General features: G+C 44.5%; 1 protein-coding gene and 1 long non-coding RNA gene across 4 annotated transcripts in view; one reads left to right on the forward strand and one right to left on the reverse strand.

Annotated features, from left to right (window-relative positions):
* The window catches only part of PDE3B (phosphodiesterase 3B), a 264,706-nt gene that overhangs the window by 208,314 nt on the left and 34,196 nt on the right, over nucleotides 1-22,196 (forward strand). The gene's annotated exons all lie outside the window — the stretch shown is intronic.
* LOC106732235 (uncharacterized) overlaps nucleotides 1-22,196 on the reverse strand; it is a 30,833-nt gene that overhangs the window by 3,215 nt on the left and 5,422 nt on the right. The window contains exon 3 of the long non-coding RNA XR_012903644.2: nucleotides 2,244-3,454. This is a non-coding gene — a long non-coding RNA (uncharacterized LOC106732235). The remainder of the gene's footprint in view (nucleotides 1-2,243; nucleotides 3,455-22,196) is intronic.

Here is a 22,196-nt window from a genome sequence, read left to right on the forward strand (position 1 = left end):
AGGCTGTTATAAAAGAGGGCTACGCAGCCTCCGGAACAGCCTTACATATTGCTCTGGATACAGCTGATGCGTCAGCGCGCACGACAGCTACATCAGTCGTTATGCGCAGAGCATCCTGGCTACAACAGTCCTCTGCTCCTAAAGACCTGTTCCCGAAGGTTGAGGACTTACCCTTCGACAGGCAGAACCTCTTCTCCGAGAAGACTGACCAACTTCTCCACTCGGGGAAGGATTCCAGAACCACTCTTAAAACACTTGGCATGTACACTCCTCCATACAGTAGAAAGCGATATATGCCCTACCAGAGGCAGAGGCCCCCCCTTCGGCAATCCCCTCAGTATAGGCCTCAGGACCAACAAAGGGGTAGGCAGCGGCAACAGCACAGACGCCCGCCGCCCAAAGCAACTTCCCAACAGAGTACCCAGGCAGCAAGTTTGACGAGTCCCTCGAGGGGTTGAGAACCATTCCTGTCAATACCACTCTGAGTGCTACGAAGGCGATATTTCATCACCGCCTGAGGCCGTACCTTCATCCATGGGCCTACATCACCACCGACAAATGGGTCCTTCAAACAATTCGTCTCGGTTACACCATTCCATTCACGTCACTACCTCATCCATCCCCCCTGCCCCGTCCCTTTTCAGGGACCCATCTCACGAGATCTTGCTCAGGCAAGAAGTTGCCCGTCTACTCACCGTCGGAGCAATAGAGCCTGTTCCAGACGAATTCAAGGGCAGGGGTTTTTACTCCCGGTACTTCGTAATGGAAAAGAAATCAGGGGGATGGAGACCGATACTAGATCTTCACAACCTCAACCGTTTCTTGCGAAATCAACGCTTTCGAATGGTTACCCTAACTACAATCATCCCAGCACTTCAGAATGGGGATTGGTTCACATCCCTCGATCTTCAGGACGCATACTTCCACATTGCGATCCATCCGGCGCACAGACGATTCCTACGCTTCCAAATCGGTACAGACCATTTCCAATACAAGGTTCTGCCGTTCGGTCTCTCGTCAGCTCCACGGGTTTTCTCCAAGACCCTGGCTGTGGTGACCGCATACCTACGTCACCTACACATAATGATCTTTCCATACCTCGACGATTGCCTATTAAGAGCCCAGTCGTTGCAGGAATCACTCAGTGCCACTCAGACAACACGCATGCTCTTCCACGAACTGGGTCTCATTCTCAATGTTCCAAAGTCATCATTGGAACCACAACAAACAATACAGTTCATAGGCGCTCGTCTAGACTCTACGACCAAACGCGCATCATTACCGATGGAAAGATTCCACACGATGCAGGACTTGATCCAGATCTTACTCATCAGCCCAAAGGTTCCCATACTACGGTGCCTACAGCTTATGGGACACATGGCCTCCACAACATATGTGGTGAAACACGCAAGGTTACATTTGCGATGCATTCAACATTGGATGGCTCGAATCTGCCCCCCCAATGTACGTGATGCCCACAGGACCATAAGAGTTCCCACCCAAGTCAAGAAATCACTTGCTTGGTGGACAATCCCAGACAATCTGCTGTTGGGCATACCCTTTCATCGCCCCCAACCGTCGGCGCAATTGACAACAGATGGGGTTGTCATCGGATGGGGTGCGCATCTCGGCCCCGAACAGGTACAAGGCCTATGGTCACCAGACGAGTCGCTGATGCACATCAACTTCCTGGAGCTCAGGGCAGTGTACAAAGCATGTCAGCACTTCCTTCCCATCATCCACGACCAGGTCATACGAGTCCTTACAGACAATATGACGACCGTTTATTACATAAACAAGCAAGGAGGCGCCAGGTCCCATTCCTTGTGCGCGGAAGCGGTACGTCTATGGAACATGTGCAATAGACACAACGTCTTTCTAATCGCAGAATACCTCCCGGGCCAGCACAATGTAACGGCAGACGCCCTCAGCAGGCACTTTTCTCTCAATCACGAGTGGGAGCTACATCCTGCAGTGCTTTCGATAATATTTCAACTATGGGGTTTCCCGCTAGTGGACCTCTTTGCCACTTCTCACAATGCGAAATGTCCTCGGTATTGCTCGAGAGCGGGGATTGGACGAAATTCGAAAGGCGACGCTTTCCTATACAACGGGGGACGTCACCTACTTTATGCATTCCCACCCACACCCCTAATTCCAGGGTAGTGGAGAAAATTATTCGAGAAAGGGCCACAGTAATCCTAATAGCCCCAGTCTGGCCCAGGCAAACATGGTATCCATACCTACATCGCATGTCGATGCATCCTCCGTTTCCTCTGCCAGCTCGACACGATCTCCTATCCCAGAATCATCGCTCCCTTCTCCATCCGCAGGTGAACCATCTCGTGCTCACGGCTTGGTACCTAGTTGGTTCCAACAGTCAGAAGTGTTATGCTCACAATCTGTCAAACACATTTTACTAAACAGTAGAAAATTATCTACGTGGACTGCTTACCTTTCCAAATGGTCACGCTTCTCATCGTGGTGTTCCCAGAAGGATCTGAACCCGGTCTCCTCATCTCTGCGGTGTATCCTAGACTACCTGGTACACCTCAAGAATTCAGGCCTCACCTGCGCTTCCATCAGAGTTCATGTCGCTGCAATTGCAGCCTTTCACCAGCCGGTCAACGGATGTTCAGTATTTTCCCATCCAACAACTAAAAGGTTCTTGAAGGGAATGTCCCGCACTATACTCAACCGGCGGATCCTTGGGACCTTGAAATAGTTCTCAATTCCCTAACAGCCAGACCTTCGAACCGCTAGCGACCTGCACTTTATATGACCTGTCCATGAAGGTTATTTTCTTATTGGCTATTACTTCCGCGAGGAGAGTGAGTGAGCTAGCTGCACTATCAGCTTCCACTCCTTATACAATTTTTACGCACCAAGCAGTAATACTCCGAACGCAACCACGTTTTCGCCCCAAAGTGATCTCTCGATTTCACATCAACGAGCCTATAATCCTCCCTATATTCCATCCCAAACCACATGCGTCACCAGAACACGCACGCTTGCACACTTTAGACGTCAGACGGGCCCTCACCTTTTATATCGAGAGGACCAGACCCTTTCGAGTGACGGACTCGTTATTAATATCAATGACGGACCGTTCTAAAGGTCGCCCATTGTCCGCTCAATGCATCTCCTCTACTATCGTACAGTGCATAAGGTCCTGTTATGAACTACATAAGAAACCACTGCCCTCAACCCTGAGGGCCCACTCGACTCGGGCGGTCGCTACATCCACTGCATTCCTCAAGGGAGTCCCCTTGATAGATATCTGCATAGCTGCTACGTGGTCTTCCGACCTAACCTTCGCCACGCATTACGCCATCCCGAATCTGTTAATACCTGATTCCACGGTGGCGACAGCGGTGTTATCCTCAGCTACGGCACGCTAGCTCCGAACCCTCCTCCATTCGCGAGCTACTGCTGTACATTCACCTACAGGACACTGCTCAAAGAAGAAAAAGAAGTTACTCACCCTGTGCAGTAACGATTGTTCTTCGAGATGCATGTCCCGTGGGTGCTCCACGACCCGCCCTCCTCCCCTCTTCGGAGTCTATTATTTTGTCTTTCAGAGCAAGAGGCAGGAGGAACTGGCGGGAGCCGGACCAGCGGCGCTCAAACGGCGCGAAAAGCCACGAGCCGTACTTTGCGCATGCGTGGTCCGGCAGACTACGGCTAGAAAAGATCTCCGATCTGCGGCGCCGGGACAAGCCGACACCTACAGTGGAGCACCCACGGGACACGCATCTCAAAGAACAATCGTTACTGCACAGGGTGAGTAACTTCTTTTTCTCAACCAGTGGTACGAGTACCCTTAGGGGTACTCGAGAGAAGTCTGGGGAGTACGTCAACACAACTGAAATTTGGAGAAAACTGAATTTTTGTTGTAAGTTTTACAGTGCTTTATTTTTTTTGTACTTTTTACACCCAAAAATTGAATTGCCCATGCAGCTATGATTAAGTTGTTTTAACAAATGTGTTGCAATGGTAGAAAAAAATTGTGTCTGAAAACTGAAGGTTCTGGGGGTACTTATAATTTATTACTTTTTAAAAAGGGTTACTTTATAAAAAAAAAAAGGTAGAGAAACTCTGCTCTATACCACTTAAAAATAATATAACAGTAATACATTTTAACAAATATAATCTTCTATCACTGACTTGAATTTTGAGAACACTTGAGCTACAGCTACACTACATGCATCTTGCACAAGAGTTTTTGCACAAAAACTTCTTGCACAAGAGCATGTCCATACTCAAAGCTCATTGCAAAAGCGATGTAAGAGAGAGTCCATGCTGCGTGGACGCTCGTATGCGAGAAAGCTCTGATGGCTATTCACAGAATGTCCATCAGAGCACCTGTGCTTTTTTCCATAGGGGTTTCTTGCGCAAAAGGTCTCTGGAGCGTCCACACATGCCTTCTTGCACCATAGCTTTAGCGCTAAAAGCAGTTAAGCCTCAAAAAAGGAGGTTTACCTACAGCAGAAAAAGCCCTCTGTTCTGCTGTTTTAACTTCCCATTTAATTGCACAAGAGCTCATTTGAGGTGTGGACACGCCACAGAAAAACCTTGTAGTGTAGATGTAGCCTTGAGGTGTAGTTGAAAGGCCAACCAAAAAACTTGCAGCCAATGTTCCCTCTAATCTTTTCTACCCATGTGTGGATTTTTTTCCATCCATATATGGAATAATTTTTTTATGTTCGCTAAGGCATGTGTGAATGTGCTCCACCAACAGAAACACAAAACCTATCTGAGGGAGCTCTGCTAATTAGCTGAGTGGCATTTGAATTTCCCCTGAGTGGGCTAACAGGGAACGCTGCTCTTAACTAATCATGATGTTTGAAATTGTGAAGCAAATAAACTTCCTGTGGAATGGGTGTATCAACTGGAGAGTATGCGTCCTGCATACTGATGTTACTTAAATAGTCCTAAAGATGGTATGATAGATGCAAGAGCCGCTATGTGAAATTTGGCATGGACAAAATAAACATTGAAAAGCCTGAGATGTGGCACAGGCTGCCAACTCTCTTTCTTCTACTGAATAAGGAAAATAAATTTATTTTCCCTTGAGGTCAAGTGCCAAGCTGTAATGGAGATTCTCTTTCTTTCTGCAAGGAACACACATGAGAGTAAAATGAGGGGTGGGGGGTAATTTTGTGTATTGCAGGATATACCCCTTTTAGATCACCTGCAAGATCCAGTGGTCTAAGATAAGCGCAGGCCAAGCCTCCTTGAAGAAGGAAATAGGAACCAAAAGGAAAGTAGGAAAAGTGTAGATCCATGAAGTCTAGAGCTGCATCCTCAGTTGAAACATTAAACTGTTGTTTCTGGGATTGAAATGGTTGGCTAGAAGATAATAGAAATGGCTCTTTCTTTTGAAACTTAGACATCTTTCTCATCTGATCTGGTGGTAAAAATAATAGGTGTAAAAATAAGAAGAGGTGGTTGTTGAGACCTCTATCTAGGAGAAAGTTAACATTTATGATGCTTCTCTCTAAAACTGGGGCCACATATTTCCAAAGATCTAAATGTGGTTCAAGAGTTGTTTAAGGAGTGCAATGTGACATCAGTTTTTAAATGTACTAGCTTTTTCCCATCAAATGGTAAGTCTTGTACTGTTTTAGGAACCTCCTTATGGGATCCATATTTCCGTATGCCAAATATGGGAGACCTGGTAAAATTGTTCTTATTTCAGTGAGTTTAACAGCAATCAATCAGAGCTCCTCCTAAACCTGGGGTGGGGAATAAAATGGTGGCAGTTTTCCAGAGTAAGCCCCCAGTGAGCTGCTGACGATATTTTTACTTGCAGGTACAGGTACTTGCAGCTCCCATTGGCTGGGAATGGCGATCTACGGGCAACGGGAGCTGCAATCCTCCATACCTGTGGAGGCCTGCCAGAGGCTAACTCTGGCAGACTGGATCTGGCCCACGGTCTGGTATTTACCCACCTCTGCCCTAAATGGTAATAGCTATCAGCCCTACTAGCCACCAGCCCCAGAGCTAGTAACCTTCCTCCAACCTGACAGTTCACCTTTCAGTATGACCCGCTGTAGTCTCCCCTTTAACCAGTTGCTTATCCACCTCTCAACTTTCATATTAATCCCTATCTTTTCCAATTTAACCAATAATACTCCATGTGGTACTGTATCAAATGCCTTACTAAAGTCGAGGTAGATTAGATCCACTGCATTTCCTTTATCTAAAAAAATCTGTTACTTTCTCAAAAAAGGAGATCAGGTTGGTTTGGCACGACCTACCTTTTGTAAAACCATGTTGTAATTTGTCCCAATTGCCATTAGCCTCAATGTCTCTAACTACTTTCTCCTTCAAAAATTTTTCCAGGATCTTACATACTACAGATGTCAAACTAACAGGCCTATAGTTACCCGGGTCGCTTTTTTCCCTTTCTTAAAAATCGGAACTATATTAGCAATTCTCCAGTCAAATGGTACAACCCCTGAGTTTAGAGATTTATTAAAAAATTTTGCTAATGGACTTGCAAGTTCATGTGCCAGTTCCTTTAATATTCTTGGATGAAGACCATCTGGGCCCCCCGATTTACTCCCATTAAGCTGTTCAAGTTTGGCTTGCACCTAGTATATGGTAATATCTACCTCCTTATCCTCAGTCCCATTTGTTAACTTACCATTATCCCTAAGGTCTTCATTAGCCTCATTAAAGACTGAAGCAAAGTATTTGTTCAAATATTGGGCCATTCCTAGATTATCCTTAACCTCCACTCCATCCTTAGTAATTAGTGGTCCTACTTCTTCTTTTTTTGTTTTTTTCCTATTTGTATGTCTATAAAACCTTTTACTATTGGTTTTAATTCCCTTTGCAAGGTCCAACTCTACCTGACTTTTAGCCTTTCTCACTTTATCCCTACATGCTCTAACCTCAATAAGGTAGCTTTCTTTACTGATCCCTCCCATTTTCCACTCCTGATATGCTTTCTGCTTTTTCTTAATCACCTCTCTGAGATGCTTGCTCATCCAGCTTGGTCTAACACACCTGCCTATAAATTTTTTCCCTTTTCTGCAACTTTAACTTAAAATAATTCCAGGCCTCCTCCACTTTAAGATCCATAATTTCTTTAGTCCAATCAACTTCCCTAACGAATTTCCTTAATTTACTAAAGTTAGCCCTTTTGAAATCAAAAACCCTAGTCTCAGATTTATTTTTGTTTATCCTTCCATTTAATTTAAACTGAATTAGCTCATGATCACTCGAGCCAAGGTTGTCTCCTACAACCATTTCATCTATGAGGTCCTCGCTACTCACCAAAACCAAATCTAAAATAGCATCCCCCCTTGTTGGTTCAGCAACTACTTGATGAAGGAATTCATCAGCTATCACATCTAGGAAAATCTGAGCCCTATTACTATTACTAGCACTTGTTCTCCGGTCTATATCTGGAAAGTTGAAATCTCCCATGATTACACAGTTTCCATGAGTATTTACTTCATTAAAAACATTAAAGAGGTCTCTATCCATATCCAAATTGGATCCTGGTGGTCTATAACACACCCCAAGCACTATCCCAGGGGAGGATCTGATAGTTTTCTTCCCCAATGTGATTTTTGCCCAAACGGACTCTGTCTTCTCCATTCCATCACTTTTTATTTCTTTACAATCTACCTCATCTTTGATATACAATGCGACTCCACCACCTTTACCCTTATTTCTGTCTTTCCTAAACAGCACATACCCTTCAATACCTATACTCCAGTCATGCCTAGTATTCCACCATGTTTCTGTTATTCCTATAATATCTGGTTTCACTTCCTGGACCAATAGCTCTAGTTCCTCCTTTTTGTTACTTAGGCTCCTCGCATTGGTGTACAAACATCTTAATTTTTGCTGGTTGGCCTCATTCACATTCTTTACCCAATTTGGCACAGATGTTATACCTTCAATATGACCTATTAGACTAGTATCCACCCCACCCTTCCTCATGTTCCTTCTCCTACCCCCAGCTATATCCTTTCTTACTTCGTTTTCCTCCCTCTCAGTGTTAAAATCTGGCGTAGAGATTACCTTGGCATCTCCCAACCATCTCCCCCAAATTCCTAGTTTAAAGCTCTCTTAATAAGTTGAGCCAGCCTCCATCCTAGAAGTCTATTTCCCTCCCTACTTAGGTGAAGTCCATCTCTAGAGAACAGTCCTCTGTCCATAAATGCCTCCCAGTGACCATACATCCCAAAGCCCTCCTTATAGCACCACTGCCTAAGCCATCTATTGATCATCATAATCCTGTCACATCTTAGTTGCCCTTCTCTAGGAACAGGCAGAAGAATCCCACTAAAGATCACCTGAGCCTCAATTTCCTTGAGCATCCTCCCCAGCCTAGTATAGTCTCCCTTAATTCGTTCCAGCGAGAATCTAGCCGTATCATTTGTTCCTACATGAAGGATGATCAATGGATTCCTTCCTGCTCCCTTAATAATTCCCTTCAACCTCAGTTCCATGTCTCGTATCTTAGCACCTGGCAGACAGCACACCCTTCTATTCTCTGGATCAGCTCTGGTTACAGGCCTATCTATTCTTCTCAATAAGCAGTCCCCAATCACATAGACCTGCCTTTTCCTAGTGACAGTGAAATTCTCTGTTCTATCTCTAGCTTCCTCTGGCTGCAAATCCTTACCATTCCTATTTTCCCTTGAAATCCTAATGCTCATTATTGGTTTTGTCTCCATTAAGTCTTCCCCTTTATCAGAGGGAGCAGCTAGGGACTGTGTATAGCCAAGGAGTAGCTCGGGGGCAGGGCGGCGGTGCTAGGGGCTATGTGTGGCCAGGGGGAACTAGGGACTGTGTGAAAAGACGTGACTACTATAGGATTCGCAGAAGGAGCAACTACAGTAGGGATTTAATAGTGTAGTTGATTAACTGATAAGCAAAAGCTTATAGGTTAATGCTATAGACTACACACGTTTCCCTCCCCCCACCCTTGCCAGTAAATTTTTTAGTAGGCTGGCCAGCATCCCGGCTCTGTTCTGGCTCGCACTGGGTCCAGAACCTACCCTTGCTGTGGCTCTGCATTTAAAGTGTATTAGGATCCAGGTGGGCAGGCACCTCAGCTCAGTTCCAGCTCACGTTGGGTCTCCCCCCCCTTAGACAGGGGCTGCTGCCTCTTTATCAGAGGCAGCAGCACAGGGTGACAGGCAGACGGCCTACAAAGGAAACTGGTTTTTAAACTGGCTCCCCTGGTGAACCAGTTCCTGCCTGGCACCCTGCCCTGTGGCTGTCAGTTCCGCCTCTAGGGACTATAGAATAGTTGACTAATTAATAAAAATTCATGAGATTACTCGACTGTTCAATTAACTGATATTTAATATCCCTAATCTAGAAGCAGTGTGCCAAGAGGACTATGTGGTCCCCCTGTTTCCTGAGGGCTCTGCCAGCCATGGAGCTGGGTTCTCCACCCCGGCTTCTCTTACTTGCTGATGAGCAGTTTCAGCCTCTTACACAAGAGCAGTGGTAGAGAAGAGTGAACAGCACTACTGCCTGTGAAAGGGCCCCAGCCAAGGAACAGCTGCCCCACCCTGCCCGGCTCTGGCTTTCCACCTCAAAACTGCCCTGCGCTTCCACTGAAGTATGTGGGGGCAACTTCCCCAGTGCCCACCAGCTCTGCCCATGGATGTAGGCATTTCTGCTGTTTGGGGAGAACCACGGATCCAGAATTCAGCCCTGTCTCACCTGGCTTCAGTTTTGAGGTGGTGGGGATCGGGACTTCAGGCTTTCAGTGCCTGATTTGAGCCCTGCAGATGTTGCCTGGGCTTGTGGTTTCAGCCCTTGGGGGGGAGGCATTTGTGGGATCAGGGATTCAGCTGGAGGGAAGGGGGATGCCAACAATCGGGGCCACTTCCCAGTGGGGAAGGGCTTGCTGAGGATCGGGGCTTCAGCCTGGGTGGTACTGGGAATTCAAGGGTGCATCATGGATCAGGGCCTCAGCCTGGTTGTGCTCAGAATTCAGTGTGGGAAGTACCACTGGGAATCAAGATTTCAAGTCCTGCAGTAGATTCTGGAGAATGTGGTTTCAGTCCTGGAGCCTGAAAGGGGTGACAGAATCCCCCCTACCCTTGGGACACCCTGCTTTAGAATGCACATTGATAGGGGTGACACACACCCCTCACTCATCCCCACACTCTTACCCCTCTATCACACAGTCTGCCTCTCCTACTGGCTGCCTTTCTTCATAAGAATAGCCATACGGGGTCAGACAACTGGTCCATCCAGCCTAGTATCCTGTCTGCCTTCAGTGGCCATACCAGATGCCCCAGAGGGAGGTGACACAACAGGTAATCCTCACATGATCCCTCCCCTGTCACCTACCTCCAGACAAACAGAGGCTAAGGACACCGTTCCTACCCATCCTGTGTAATAGATAATTGATGGATCTAACCTCCATGAATCTATCTAGCTCTTTTTTGAACCCTGTTTAAAGTCCTAGTCTTTACCACATCCTCTGGCAAGGAGTTCCACAGGTTGACTGTGCACTGAGTGAAGAAAAACTTTCTTTTGTTTGTTTTAAACCTGATGCCTATTAATTTCATTTGGTGACCCCAAGTTCTTATATTGTGGGAATAAGTAAATAACTTTTTCTTATTCAGTTTTTTCCATACCAGTCATGGTTATATAGGCCTGTATCATATCCCTCCCCCCCCCCTTAGATTCCTCTTTTCTTAGCTGAAAAGTCCACGTGTTTTTAATCTTTCTTCATATGGGACCCATTCAAAACCCCTAAACATTTTTGTTGTCCTTTTCTGAACCTTTTCCAATGCCAATATATCTTTTTTAAGATGAGGCGACCATATCTGTATGCAGTATTCAAGATGTGGGCGTACCATGGTTTTATATAGAGGTATTAAAATGTTTTCTGTCTTATTCTTTATCTCTTTTAAAATGATTCCTAACATTCTACTTGCTTTTTTGTCTGCCACTGCACACTGAGTGGATATTTTCAGAGAACTGTCCACAGTCACTCCAAGATCTCTCTCTTGAGTAGTGGTAGCTAAATTAGTCCCCATCATTTTGTACGTATAGTTGGGATTATTTTTTCCAATATGCATTATTTTATACTTCTCAATATTTAATTTCATTTGCCATTTTGCCCAATCACTTAGTTTGGTGAGATCTTTTGGAAGCTCTTCTCAGTCTGCTTTGGTCTTAACTATCTTGAGCAGTTTGGTAACATCTGCAAATGTTGCCGCCTCACTGTTTACCCCTTTCTCTGGATCATTTATAAATAAGTTGAATAGGATTGGTCCCAGGACAGACCCTTGGGGGACCTCACTAGTTACTTCTCTCCATTCAGAAAACTTACCATTTATTCCTACTCTTCGTTTCCTTTAACCAGTTATCAATCCACGAAAGGACCTTCCCTTTTAACTCATGATAACTTAATTTGCTTAAGAGCCTTTGGTGAGGGACCTTGTCAAAGGCTTTCTGGAAATCTAAGTATAGCCACTGGATTTTTCTTCTCCACATGTTTGTTGACACCCTCCCTCCCCCAAAGAACTCTAGCAGATTAATAAGGTATGATTTCCCTTTACAGAAATCATGTTGACTTTCCCTTAACAAATTTTTTTAATCTATGTGTCTGACAATTTTATTCTTTACTATAGTTTCCACTAATTTGCCCAGTACTGACATTAGACTTACTGGTCTGTAATTGCCAGGATCAGCTCTAAATATTGGCATCATGATAGCTATCTTCCAGTCATTAGGTTCTGAAGCCTGCCTGAGAGCATCACCTGCTGGCCACTGTCTGCTGCATTCACCTACCAGCCACAAACAGGAGGCTGCTGGCTGCACTGACACCAACTGACCAGCAGCGGGGAGCACCAGAGCTGAAAATACGGGACAGTTTGCCTGTATTTTAAAAAATAAGTTGGGACATCTTCAGGAGGGCTTAAATATGGAACTGTCCTGTTAAAAACTGGATAAATGGTCACCCTATCTTCAAGGTAACACCTGTAACCATCAGTCTTGGTCCTTTGTCAGCTGAGTCCAAACTTGCCAGAAAGGAAGTCATTAAACAGGGTAATTTAAACAAGTTAATTTAAATTCCTCTTTGATATCCAATGGTAGTTTGCCCAAGAAATCTGCTGCTCTGAGCCACTAGATATAATTATATTTGGCCAGCATAGCTTTATAATTTGCAATTCTGACCTGAATATATGTAGAAGAATAATCTTTTGAGGAAATAAACCTGATGTTTGGCTCTTTCTTCTCAAGTAGATCTTGTTATATGCTTGGTCTTTTCATTAATCACAGTAACTATTAGGGATGTTGGTGCTAGGTGCAAACAGAAATACTCAAATCTTTTTTTGCGGGAGGACGACTTATTTATGATTATCCCTCTCTGCTCTCACTGTGATAGATGCCAGAGTAGCCCACAAGTCCTTTGTGGCGTGGGTTCAAAGATTCATTCATTAATTGGATGAGTGTCATATTTTCTGCAACTGGTTACAGAATATCAAACAGTTTGTGCATTTTCTACTTGGACCAACTCCAAAGACACTTCAAGGCATTTTGCCATTATCTTTAAAAGCTTCTGGTAAGTTTTAAAATCATCAGCAGTCATAGGAATGGAGGAGAAAAAAGCTCCATCCGGGGAACACGATGAGAAACCCCTCAAAGATGGATTTTCTTGTGCCGTTGTAGTCATGTTGGTCCCGGGATATGAGACACACAAGGTAAGAAAGGTAATATTTTTTATTAGATTAACTTCTGTTGGTGGAAGATGAATATTTTCAAGCTACACAACATTTTTCTTTGAGTTCAGGGAAAAAAGAGTGTCAGAGCTAAATACAAGTTGGAACAGATTGTGATAACATAAGTGATAAATGTTATAAAGGGTTACTTTAGATGGAATGGGCAATAAGAGTTAGATCTTTATGCAAAAGGAGTTGGACGTGAGCCATTAAGCCTAAGGTTAGACAGTTGTAAGGAGCCACAAAACCAATATCCATGATGTTTAGCATCTAGTGTTATGAATTTAAGTTCCCAGGCTTGCCATTTGAGAGTGATGTGCAGGTTTCCTCTGAGGACAAGTATTGAAAAAAAATCACATATGTAGTGATCCCTTTGTAAAAAGTGTTCATCCATGAGTGATACAGTATTTTTGTCTTTTATCATTTTTCTGTGTGAGTTCATTCAAGAATATATTGATTATCTGGTTTCTCCCAATGAGTTGTTGGGGCATTTTATACACTAGATATGGCATTCCATCTGTTGTAATAGACATGTGTAGGGCCCATGATTAGTTTCTTAGGTGTAAATGGAGGTATTTATCATGGTAGCAGTGGAGTTCTGTCTGCAGATTTTGTATCTGTTTTTCTGTCAGGGTTAGGTGCCACTTTCAGTTAGTGTGACTAAGTCTTTGGGGAGCTTGCTTCTGATGATGAGGTTGTGGAGGTTGGGGGGGTGTTAGAAGTTCAGGAGAGATTTTTTTCAGGATTCTGCCTGTTCTTAGAGAAGGGCAACTAAGATGTGACAGGATTATGATGATCAATAGATGGCTTAGGCAGTGGTGCTATAAGGAGGGCTTTGGGATGTATGGTCACTGGGAGGCATTTATGGACAGAGGACTGTTCTCTAGAGATGGACTTCACCTAAGTAGGGAGGGAAATAGACTTCTAGGATGGAGGCTGGCTCAACTTATTAAGAGAGCTTTAAACTAGGAATTTGGGGGAGATGGTTGGGAGATGCCCAGGTAATCTCTACACCAGATTTTAATACTGAGGGGGAGGAAAACGAAGTAAGAAAGGATATAGCTGGGGGTAGGAGAATGAACATGAGGAAGGGTGGGGTGGATACTAGTCTAATAGGTCATATTGGAGGTATAATGTCTGTGCCAAATTGGGTAAAGAATGTGAATGAGGCCAACCAGCAAAAATTAAGATGTTTGTACACCAATGCGAGGAGCCTAGGTAACAAAAAGGAGTAACTAGAGCTATTGGTCCAGGAAGTGAAACCAGATATTATAGGAATAACAGAAACATGGTGGAATACTAGGCATGACTGGAGTACAGGTATTGAAGGGTATGTGCTGTTTAGGAAAGACAGAAATAAGGGTAAAGGTGGTGGATATGGATAGAAACCTCTTTAATGTTTTTAATGAAGTAAATACTCATGGAAACTGTGTAATCATGGGAGATTTCAACTTTCCAGATATAGACTGGAGAACAAGTGCTAGTAATAGTAATAGGGCTCAGATTTTCCTAGATGTGATAGCTGATGAATTCCTTCATCAAGTAGTTGCTGAACCAACAAGGGGGGATGCTATTTTAGATTTGGTTTTGGTGAGTAGCGAGGACCTCATAGATGAAATGGTTGTAGGAGACAACCTTGGCTCGAGTGATCATGAGCTAATTCAGTTTAAATTAAATGGAAGGATAAACAAAAATAAATCTGAGACTAGGGTTTTTGATTTCAAAAGGGCTAACTTTAGTAAATTAAGGAAATTCGTTAGGGAAGTTGATTGGACTAAAGAAATTATGGATCTTAAAGTGGAGGAGGCCTGGAATTATTTTAAGTTAAAGTTGCAGAAGCTGTCAGAAGCCTGTATCCCTAGAAAAGGGAAAAAATTTATAGGCAGGTGTGTTAGACCAAGCTGGATGAGCAAGCATCTCAGAGAGGTGATTAAGAAAACGCAGAAAGCATTTCAGGAGTGGAAAATGGGAGGGTTCAGTAAAGAAAGCTACCTTATTGAGGTTAGAGCATGTAGGGATAAAGTGAGAAAGGCTAAAAGTCAGGTAGAGTTGGACCTTGCAAAGGGAATTAAAACCAATAGTAAAAGGTTTTATAGCCATATAAATAGGAAAAAAACAAAAAAAGTAGTAGTAGGACCGCTAATTACTAAGGATGGAGTGGAGGTTAAGGATAATCTAGGAATGGCCCCATATTTGAACAAATACTTTGCTTCAGTCTTTAATGAGGCTAATGAAGAGCTTTAGGTATAATGGTAAGTAAATAAATGGGACTAAAGATAAGGAGGTAGATATTACCATATCCAAGGTAAAAGCCAAACTTGAACAGCTTAATGGGAGTAAATCGGGGGGCCCAGATAATCTTCATCCAAGAATATTAAAGGAACTGGCACATGAACTTGCAAGTCCATTAGCAAAATTTTTTAATAAATCTCTAAACTCAAGGGTTGTACCATTAGACTGGAGAATTGCTAATATAGTTCCGATTTTTAAGAAAGGGAAAAAAGCGACCCGGGTAACTATAGGCCTGTTAGTTTGACATCTGTAGTATGTAAGATCCTGGAAAAAATTTTGAAGGAGAAAGTAGTTAGAGACATTGAGGCTAATGGCAATTGGGACAAATTACAACATGGTTTTACAAAAGGTAGATCGTGCCAAACCAACCTGATCTCCTTTTTTGAGAAAGTAACAGATTTTTTAGGTAAAGGAAATGCAGTGGATCTAATCTACCTCGACATTAGTAAGGCATTTGATACAGTACCACATGGAGAATTATTGGTTAAATTGGAAAAGATAGGGATTAATAGGAAAGTTGAGAGGTGGATAAGCAACTGGTTAAAGGGGAGACTACATACTGAAAGGTGAACTGTCAGGTTGGAGGAAGGTTATTAGCGGAGTTCCTCAGGGATCAGTTTTGGGGCCAATTTTATTTAATCTTTTTATTGCTGATCTTGGCACCAAAAGTGGAAGTGTCCTAATAAAATTTGCAGATGACAAAAAGTTGGGAGCTATTGCCAATTCAGAAAAGGATCGGGATATCATACAGGAAGATCTGGATGATCTTGTAAATTGGAGTGATAGCAATAGGATGAAATTTAATAGTGAGAAGTGTAAGGTTATGCATTTAGGGATTAATAACAAGAATTTTAGTTATAAGCTGGGGACACATCAGTTGGAAGTAACGGAGGAGGAGAAGGACCTCGGAGGCCTGGTTGATTATAGAATGACTATGAGCCGCCATTGTGACATGGCCGTGAAAAAGGCTAATACGATCTTGGGATGTATTAGGCGAGGTATTTCCAGTAGGGATAAGGAGGTGTTAGTGCCATTATACAAGGCATTGGTGAGACCCCATTTGGAATACTGTGTGCAATTCTGGTCTCCCATGTTTAAGAAGGGTGAATTCAAACTGGAACAGGTACAAAGAAGGGCCACTAGGATGATCCGAGGAATGGAAAACCTGTCTTATGAAAGGAGACTCAAGGAGCTTGGCTTGTTTACTTTAACCAAAAGAAGGCTGAGGGGGGACATGATTGCACTCTTTAAATGTATTAGAGGGATAAATACCAGGGAAGGGAGAGGAATTATTTAAGTTTAATACCAATGTGGACACAAGAACAAATGGATATAAGCTGGCTAGTAGGAAGTTTAGACTTGAGATTAGATGAAGGTTTCTAACCATTAGAGGAGTATAGTTCTGGAACGGCCTTCCAAGGGAAGTAGTGGGGGCAAAAGATCTATCTGGTTTCAAGATTAAACTAGATGTGTTTATGAAGGGGATGGTTTGATGAGATAACATGATCTTGGTAACTAATTGATCATCCATTATCAGTGGGAAATAGGTCAATGGAGGGATGATAGGAGTTACTATAGAGAACTTTCTGGGTGTCTGGCTGATGAGTCTTGCCCACATGCTCAGGGTTTAGCTGATCGCCATATTTGGGGTCGGGAAGGAATTTTCCTTCAGGGTAGATTAGCAGAGGCCCTGGAGGTTTTTCGCCTTCCTCTGTAGCATGGGGTACAGATCACAGCTAGAGGATTCTCTGCATCTTGGGGTCTTCAAAGTATTTGAAGGCTTCAATATCTGAGATATAGGTGAGAGGATTATTCTAGGAGGGGTGGGTGAGATTTTGTGGCCTGCTCTGTGCAGGGCGTCAGACTAGATGATCAAAATGGTCCCTTCTGACCTTAAAGTCTATGAGTCTATGATTGTGGGTGACAACTAAGGTAGGGGTGTGTGTGTGTGTGTGTGCTAGTGTTATCAGAGGGGTTTTCTTTAGTGAAGCAGGTTCTCCTAGTTCATGGTTGACCATTTAATGATGTGATCTACTTCTCTTGTGAAGTGTTTGCATTTCTTTTTCCTCATCTGCAGAAAGTAGTTTATTGAATCCCCAAAACATGTAGGTCATGGGTATGAAGCCGTATAATAAATTGAGATTGAGGACAATGTTGAAAAGCATATAGGTAAAGCATATTAAACCAAGATGATGAACCTAACCCTAACCCGCATCCTCCCTGGGCCACTTCCTACCTAATCCAATTGGCCAACTTCCCACATGGTAGCTGGGTCTTCTGACTCCTTGGGGGCCACACTTCCCTGGTAGTCTGCAGTGGTTATGTCCCAACCAGCATTGGAGCCTCTGCTGTTCTCCCCTCGGGCAGCTGGCTGCTGCTGTTCAGGAGTTCTAACCTGAGGTCCTTCTCCTCCAGCAGCCAGCCCAGACTGAGCCTCTCCCCAGGCTTTTATACCTGAGCTACAGTCTGAGCATGCCTGGCAGGGTAACCTGGCTAAACCCTGTTAGTTCAGTACGGGGCTGGTACAGCCCGTCACACTAACTGAAACTAAAACTTGCTAAAACGTAGGGATGTTAAAATATATCTATTTGTGTAAATGTGTAACTGCTGAATTGTTCAGTGGTTACACATTTATACGTGGAAGGAAGGAGTGTGGCTCCCTGTAACCACTGGTTCCTGTTTCCTCCCTTCCACTGTGCTGCTTTTAAGCTGGCTCCCTGCGAGTACTGGCTCCTGCCTGTCCCTTCCCCCGTTTCTGCCTCTGTGGGAGGCAGCAGTGAAGAGAAGTGGGGAGGCAACTCCACTGGAGCCAGCACATGCCGGGAGCTGTCTTAAAAGATGGCTCCCTGCGTGTACTGGCTCTCGCCTACCCCACTCTCTGCAGCTGTATCAGAGGCAGCAGTGTGGGGGTCACACGGCTCTGGAGAGAGGAGACGGGAGCCAGTGCTCAAGGGGACCCAGTTTAAAAGCAAGCACCAGCTCCCTTTTTCCCTCCCCCTTCTCCCCCAAGTGCTGCTGCCTCTGTTTTAGATGCAGAGTGGAGGGCAGTCAGCTCCATGGCTCCTGCCTTCCCACTACCCCGTGCTGCTGCCTTTGTGCCACCTTGATCCCACTTCCCAGCGGGAGCTCGAGATGGACTGAAGCAGCTGATGGGTCAGATGTGGCCCACTGGTCGTAGTTTTTCCATCCCAGGTTTAGTGAATATTAGTGTATTTTGTTCACAATTGAAGATTAGAGTATGTTTAGTTTAGTTCTCAGTGAAGCTCAGTCTCCAGTGCTCATTTGGGTATTGGGTCTGGTGTCAGACTCATGCTGTGTTCTGCCAGTGTCAAGGCCTGTGACAGATGTATGCCAGTGAATGATCCTCTTCCCAGCTGTCTTAATTGGCTAGGTTTATGTACTTTCCCATCGAATCTGCGCTTAACTGTCCATTGGAACCTTCCTGCTAAAAATGGGACTCAAGCATTCTTAGTCTGCCAGTAGTATTTTGCCTGTTCTATTTGAATCTGTAGGCAGACACTCCTTGCTGGCATCAGAGAAAATACTTCAGGCCAGGCATCAAGTGAAGGCAATGACACAGATGAGGCCCTCAAAGAAGCAACATCCCCAGATACAGCCTGCCTGTAAAGAGTAATTTTTTACTCTGGAGCCCAGCAATGCCCATTGAGATGGATGACAGGACCAGCATACTGCAAGGTTGGGAGCCTTTGACAATGCCTTTTATGCCCAAGACATTTGAGACAACATGGAAACTACTGAACTTGTCAGTGATGGTTTAGATATTTTGGTTGCAATTTCTGGTCCGGTGTACCATTTGGAACTGTTGGCCACTGCTGTTGGTGCATCTCGGTGGCTTCCATTGCGGGGTGAAGGGCATCCTGCAGTGATCTTATTGGTGCCTCCATCAACAGATTTGCAACTGGTCTCCCCAGTAGCAAGGGCGGCAACTGCTTGGTGGCTAGAGGAAATGGACTCAGATTCTGATGTCAACTCTAATGTTTCCAGACCTGGGCAACCCAGCAGCACTAGTCAGGTGCTTACCCACAATGATTCAACCTAAAGACCAATGGCCGTCACATAGGTAGGCCGTTCCTCCATATCAATGGCTTTTTGAAAGCTTGAGGCTTCCATCCCATACTCTGAGATATCCCCACTTCCTTCTCACCCTCCCAGATCAAATAAGCACTGGAAACATGTGCACCAAGGTCACCACTTCCACTCTTCTGGTACTGGGATGGGTACAATGCAAGGGAAGCTGCTTACTCAGGACCCTCCTGTGTACAAGTTGTACAAGGGTTGTCCTCAACAGCCATTAGCCTCTCTATCTTTGGATGTGGTGGTAGTTGCAGAGTCTACCTCACCCAGTCAGATAACTTCAGGCCCCATCAAAACTTGCTAAAAAGGTGGATGGGTCTGAAGGAGGTGCAAAAAAGTCACACAGATTGGAAGATATTTTAACAAGATATTTTAACAAGATATTTTAACAAGATATTTACAAGTCCCTGTGGACATGGGTAGCAGGTGAACCCCTGCTTTGAGGAGGCAAGCCCCTATCCCTTCTGCCCAAGGTCCTGCTCCCACATAGCCCCTGCATAAACATAGCCCCCAAAGTCCCTACATAAAAGGAAAAGCCCTCAGGGACCCTCCAGACTGAAGGAGCCCCAGCCTGCTCACCTCAGCCGCAGAAGGCTGAGCTTCCGCTGCCCACCACCCAGCACTTGACCAAACTACTCTCCTGGCCCCTGAACAGTTGTCCTGTGCCTGGTTGAACCAACTGCCTCTGCAAGCACCAGGCAATCCTCAGCACCAGGCTGAGCCACCAGCAGCCTCCCTGAGTACCAATTTCTCCTGTCCGAAAGGCCCTGGATCCCATCTCCCCCTGCTGAGCTGCTGGCCCCTAACAGCAATGTGCTGGCTCTCTATCTCTCTCACTCCTCTGTCCTCAAGAGGGGAGAGACTGTGAGCAGCAGGAACCTTTGAGGGTAGAGGAGGAGGTGGGTTCTTAGAGAAGGGGTGGTTACCACAACCCAGTTGTCCTGTGGATGGGCAGCCACAGCTTCAAGGGAAGGTAGTGCCTTCCTTGGCCTGATATATCCACTGCCTCTAGGGTATTTCTCCCTATTAATGAAGCTGTTCTAAAGCCCATTAATAGTTTATGGCAGGATTCTATCCTCTCTTCCTCCCACTGCAAAAGATATTATGTCCCTTCCTAGCTGTCATGTTATTGGATTTTAAAGGGAGCAGACAGATCACTGTTGCACCCACAGGTGGTGTTTGCCCCCAATTCTGTACAAAGTTGGCCATGTGAGGTGTCAAATGAAAGCTTATCCTCTACTGACTCTGTGTATGGCATTCATGTACTTTTATGATGTTTGTATATGAAGTTATGAATATGGGCTCTGTTCTTGTACTGTATATGTTCTCTATCTGGGAGGGAGCAATGGGCCTGGAATGCCTATTGTGACGAATGAGAGTTCAGTGAATGGCTGTGATAACTAGCAATGCTTCATGGACAAGGGCTCTCAGAGTGGCCAATACACAACTGAGGAATGCGTCTGGAAGTCTGGAAACCAGCCAGTGCTTCATGGCTACTTGCATGTGAAACAGAAACAGGACATTAGATCATGTGACCAGCTCCAATTTGGGAGACACCGGGAATATAAAAATCCCATGAGGGCGTCTCCATCTTGTCTTCATTCTAGCTCCTGATTCCAGATGCATCCTTGCTAGGGATAGAGAGCCAGGAAGGATTGCTGACCCATCCTGATACAGGATATACACCAGAGACTTATAAGATAGCAGTTTGTAACATCCCTGCTAAGAACCTGCATCAAGAACTTGGTGATTGATGTATGTTATGTATTCTCCTTAACAATCTTACTCTCAACCTTTTCTTTCTTTTATTAATAAACCTTTAGATTTAGGATTGGCTCAGCGTGCTCTTGTGAGTAAGATCTAAAGTGTAAATTGACTTGGGATTGTGGCTGGTTCTTTGGGACTGGGAGGATCTGTTTGGTGTTGGTGAGATCTGGTTTTATAATCTCTCACCTGTGTGTAAGGCCCGGGACTGATTGTAGCACAGGGATAGCTGCGGTTATTGAGGGGTTTTGCTCATGAGGCTTCCTGCTGGCCAGATTGGTAGCTCTGAGCAACTGGTTTGTGGCCTATTTGGGAAAGATCTCCAGTCGAGGGCTGTAAGTAGCCCTGGTTTTGAGCAATTTGCCCTGAGCTGATGCCCTCAGCAGTGCCCAGACTTGGCCCAGTCTGTCACACTAGCATATGAGCATTTTTACAATTATCTACATCCTGTTTCCCTGCTAATGTTTGTTGCAAACATAAAGGACAAACAGGTACAACAGGTGTCAACCCTGAAAGACAAAGAAACAAGGAAGCTGGATCTCTTCGTTAGGAAGATTTATTCTACAAAAGACTTGTAATTGAGAATTGCAAACCAGCAGGTTTTTCTGGGTTCATATGATTTTATGCTGTGGGATAATGTCCTGAAGTTTAAAGACTGACTTTTGGATGATGCTAAGCAGCATTAATTGCTCTCGTAGCTTAGTTGTCAGACAAGCAGATTAGTTGTCAAACCAGCTTTACAAGTGAGCACAGACGTGGCAGACTCATTGGTTTGAGCTATGGTTTCTGACATTACTATGTGGTGTTTATTTTGGCTGCCTACAGTCACTAGATCTTGGCAGCAGAGGTGAAGCAAACTCTTCAAGATATCCTATTCAAAGAGATTTTCTCCCAAAAACAGATGAAAGATTTCATAGCCTTAAGTATTCAAGGATGACCCTTGATTCACTAGGAATTTATACATCAGCAATGAAGAGAAAATCTTCTGCTGCGGTCCCAGTGCTTGCTCCCTCTCATATCTCATAGACCGGTCCTGTCAAGAAAGATGGGTAGATGGCTCCACCTCCGACCTCCTCCAGAACTGCTGGTTCTGGGCAAATCAGATTTTCAAAGAAAACATGTTGGCTTAGAACAGCCTACCACTTTCACCGTTTCCATACTCTATTTTTGCCAATTGCCTATCCTGCTTTCTGTATTACCACAAGTCAGGTTCCTAAACATGGTGGAACTGATATACACCATTCCGTTTATTTCTAGGCCCATTCTTTATCCCTCTTCTGGGACCATTTTCATGAGAATGTGCTACTGAAGCTGGTCCAGTCT

This window comes from Pelodiscus sinensis, chromosome 5, assembly GCF_052426305.1.
Source record: "Pelodiscus sinensis isolate ZL-2025 chromosome 5, ASM5242630v1, whole genome shotgun sequence".
Taxonomy (NCBI): Eukaryota; Metazoa; Chordata; order Testudines; family Trionychidae; genus Pelodiscus; species Pelodiscus sinensis.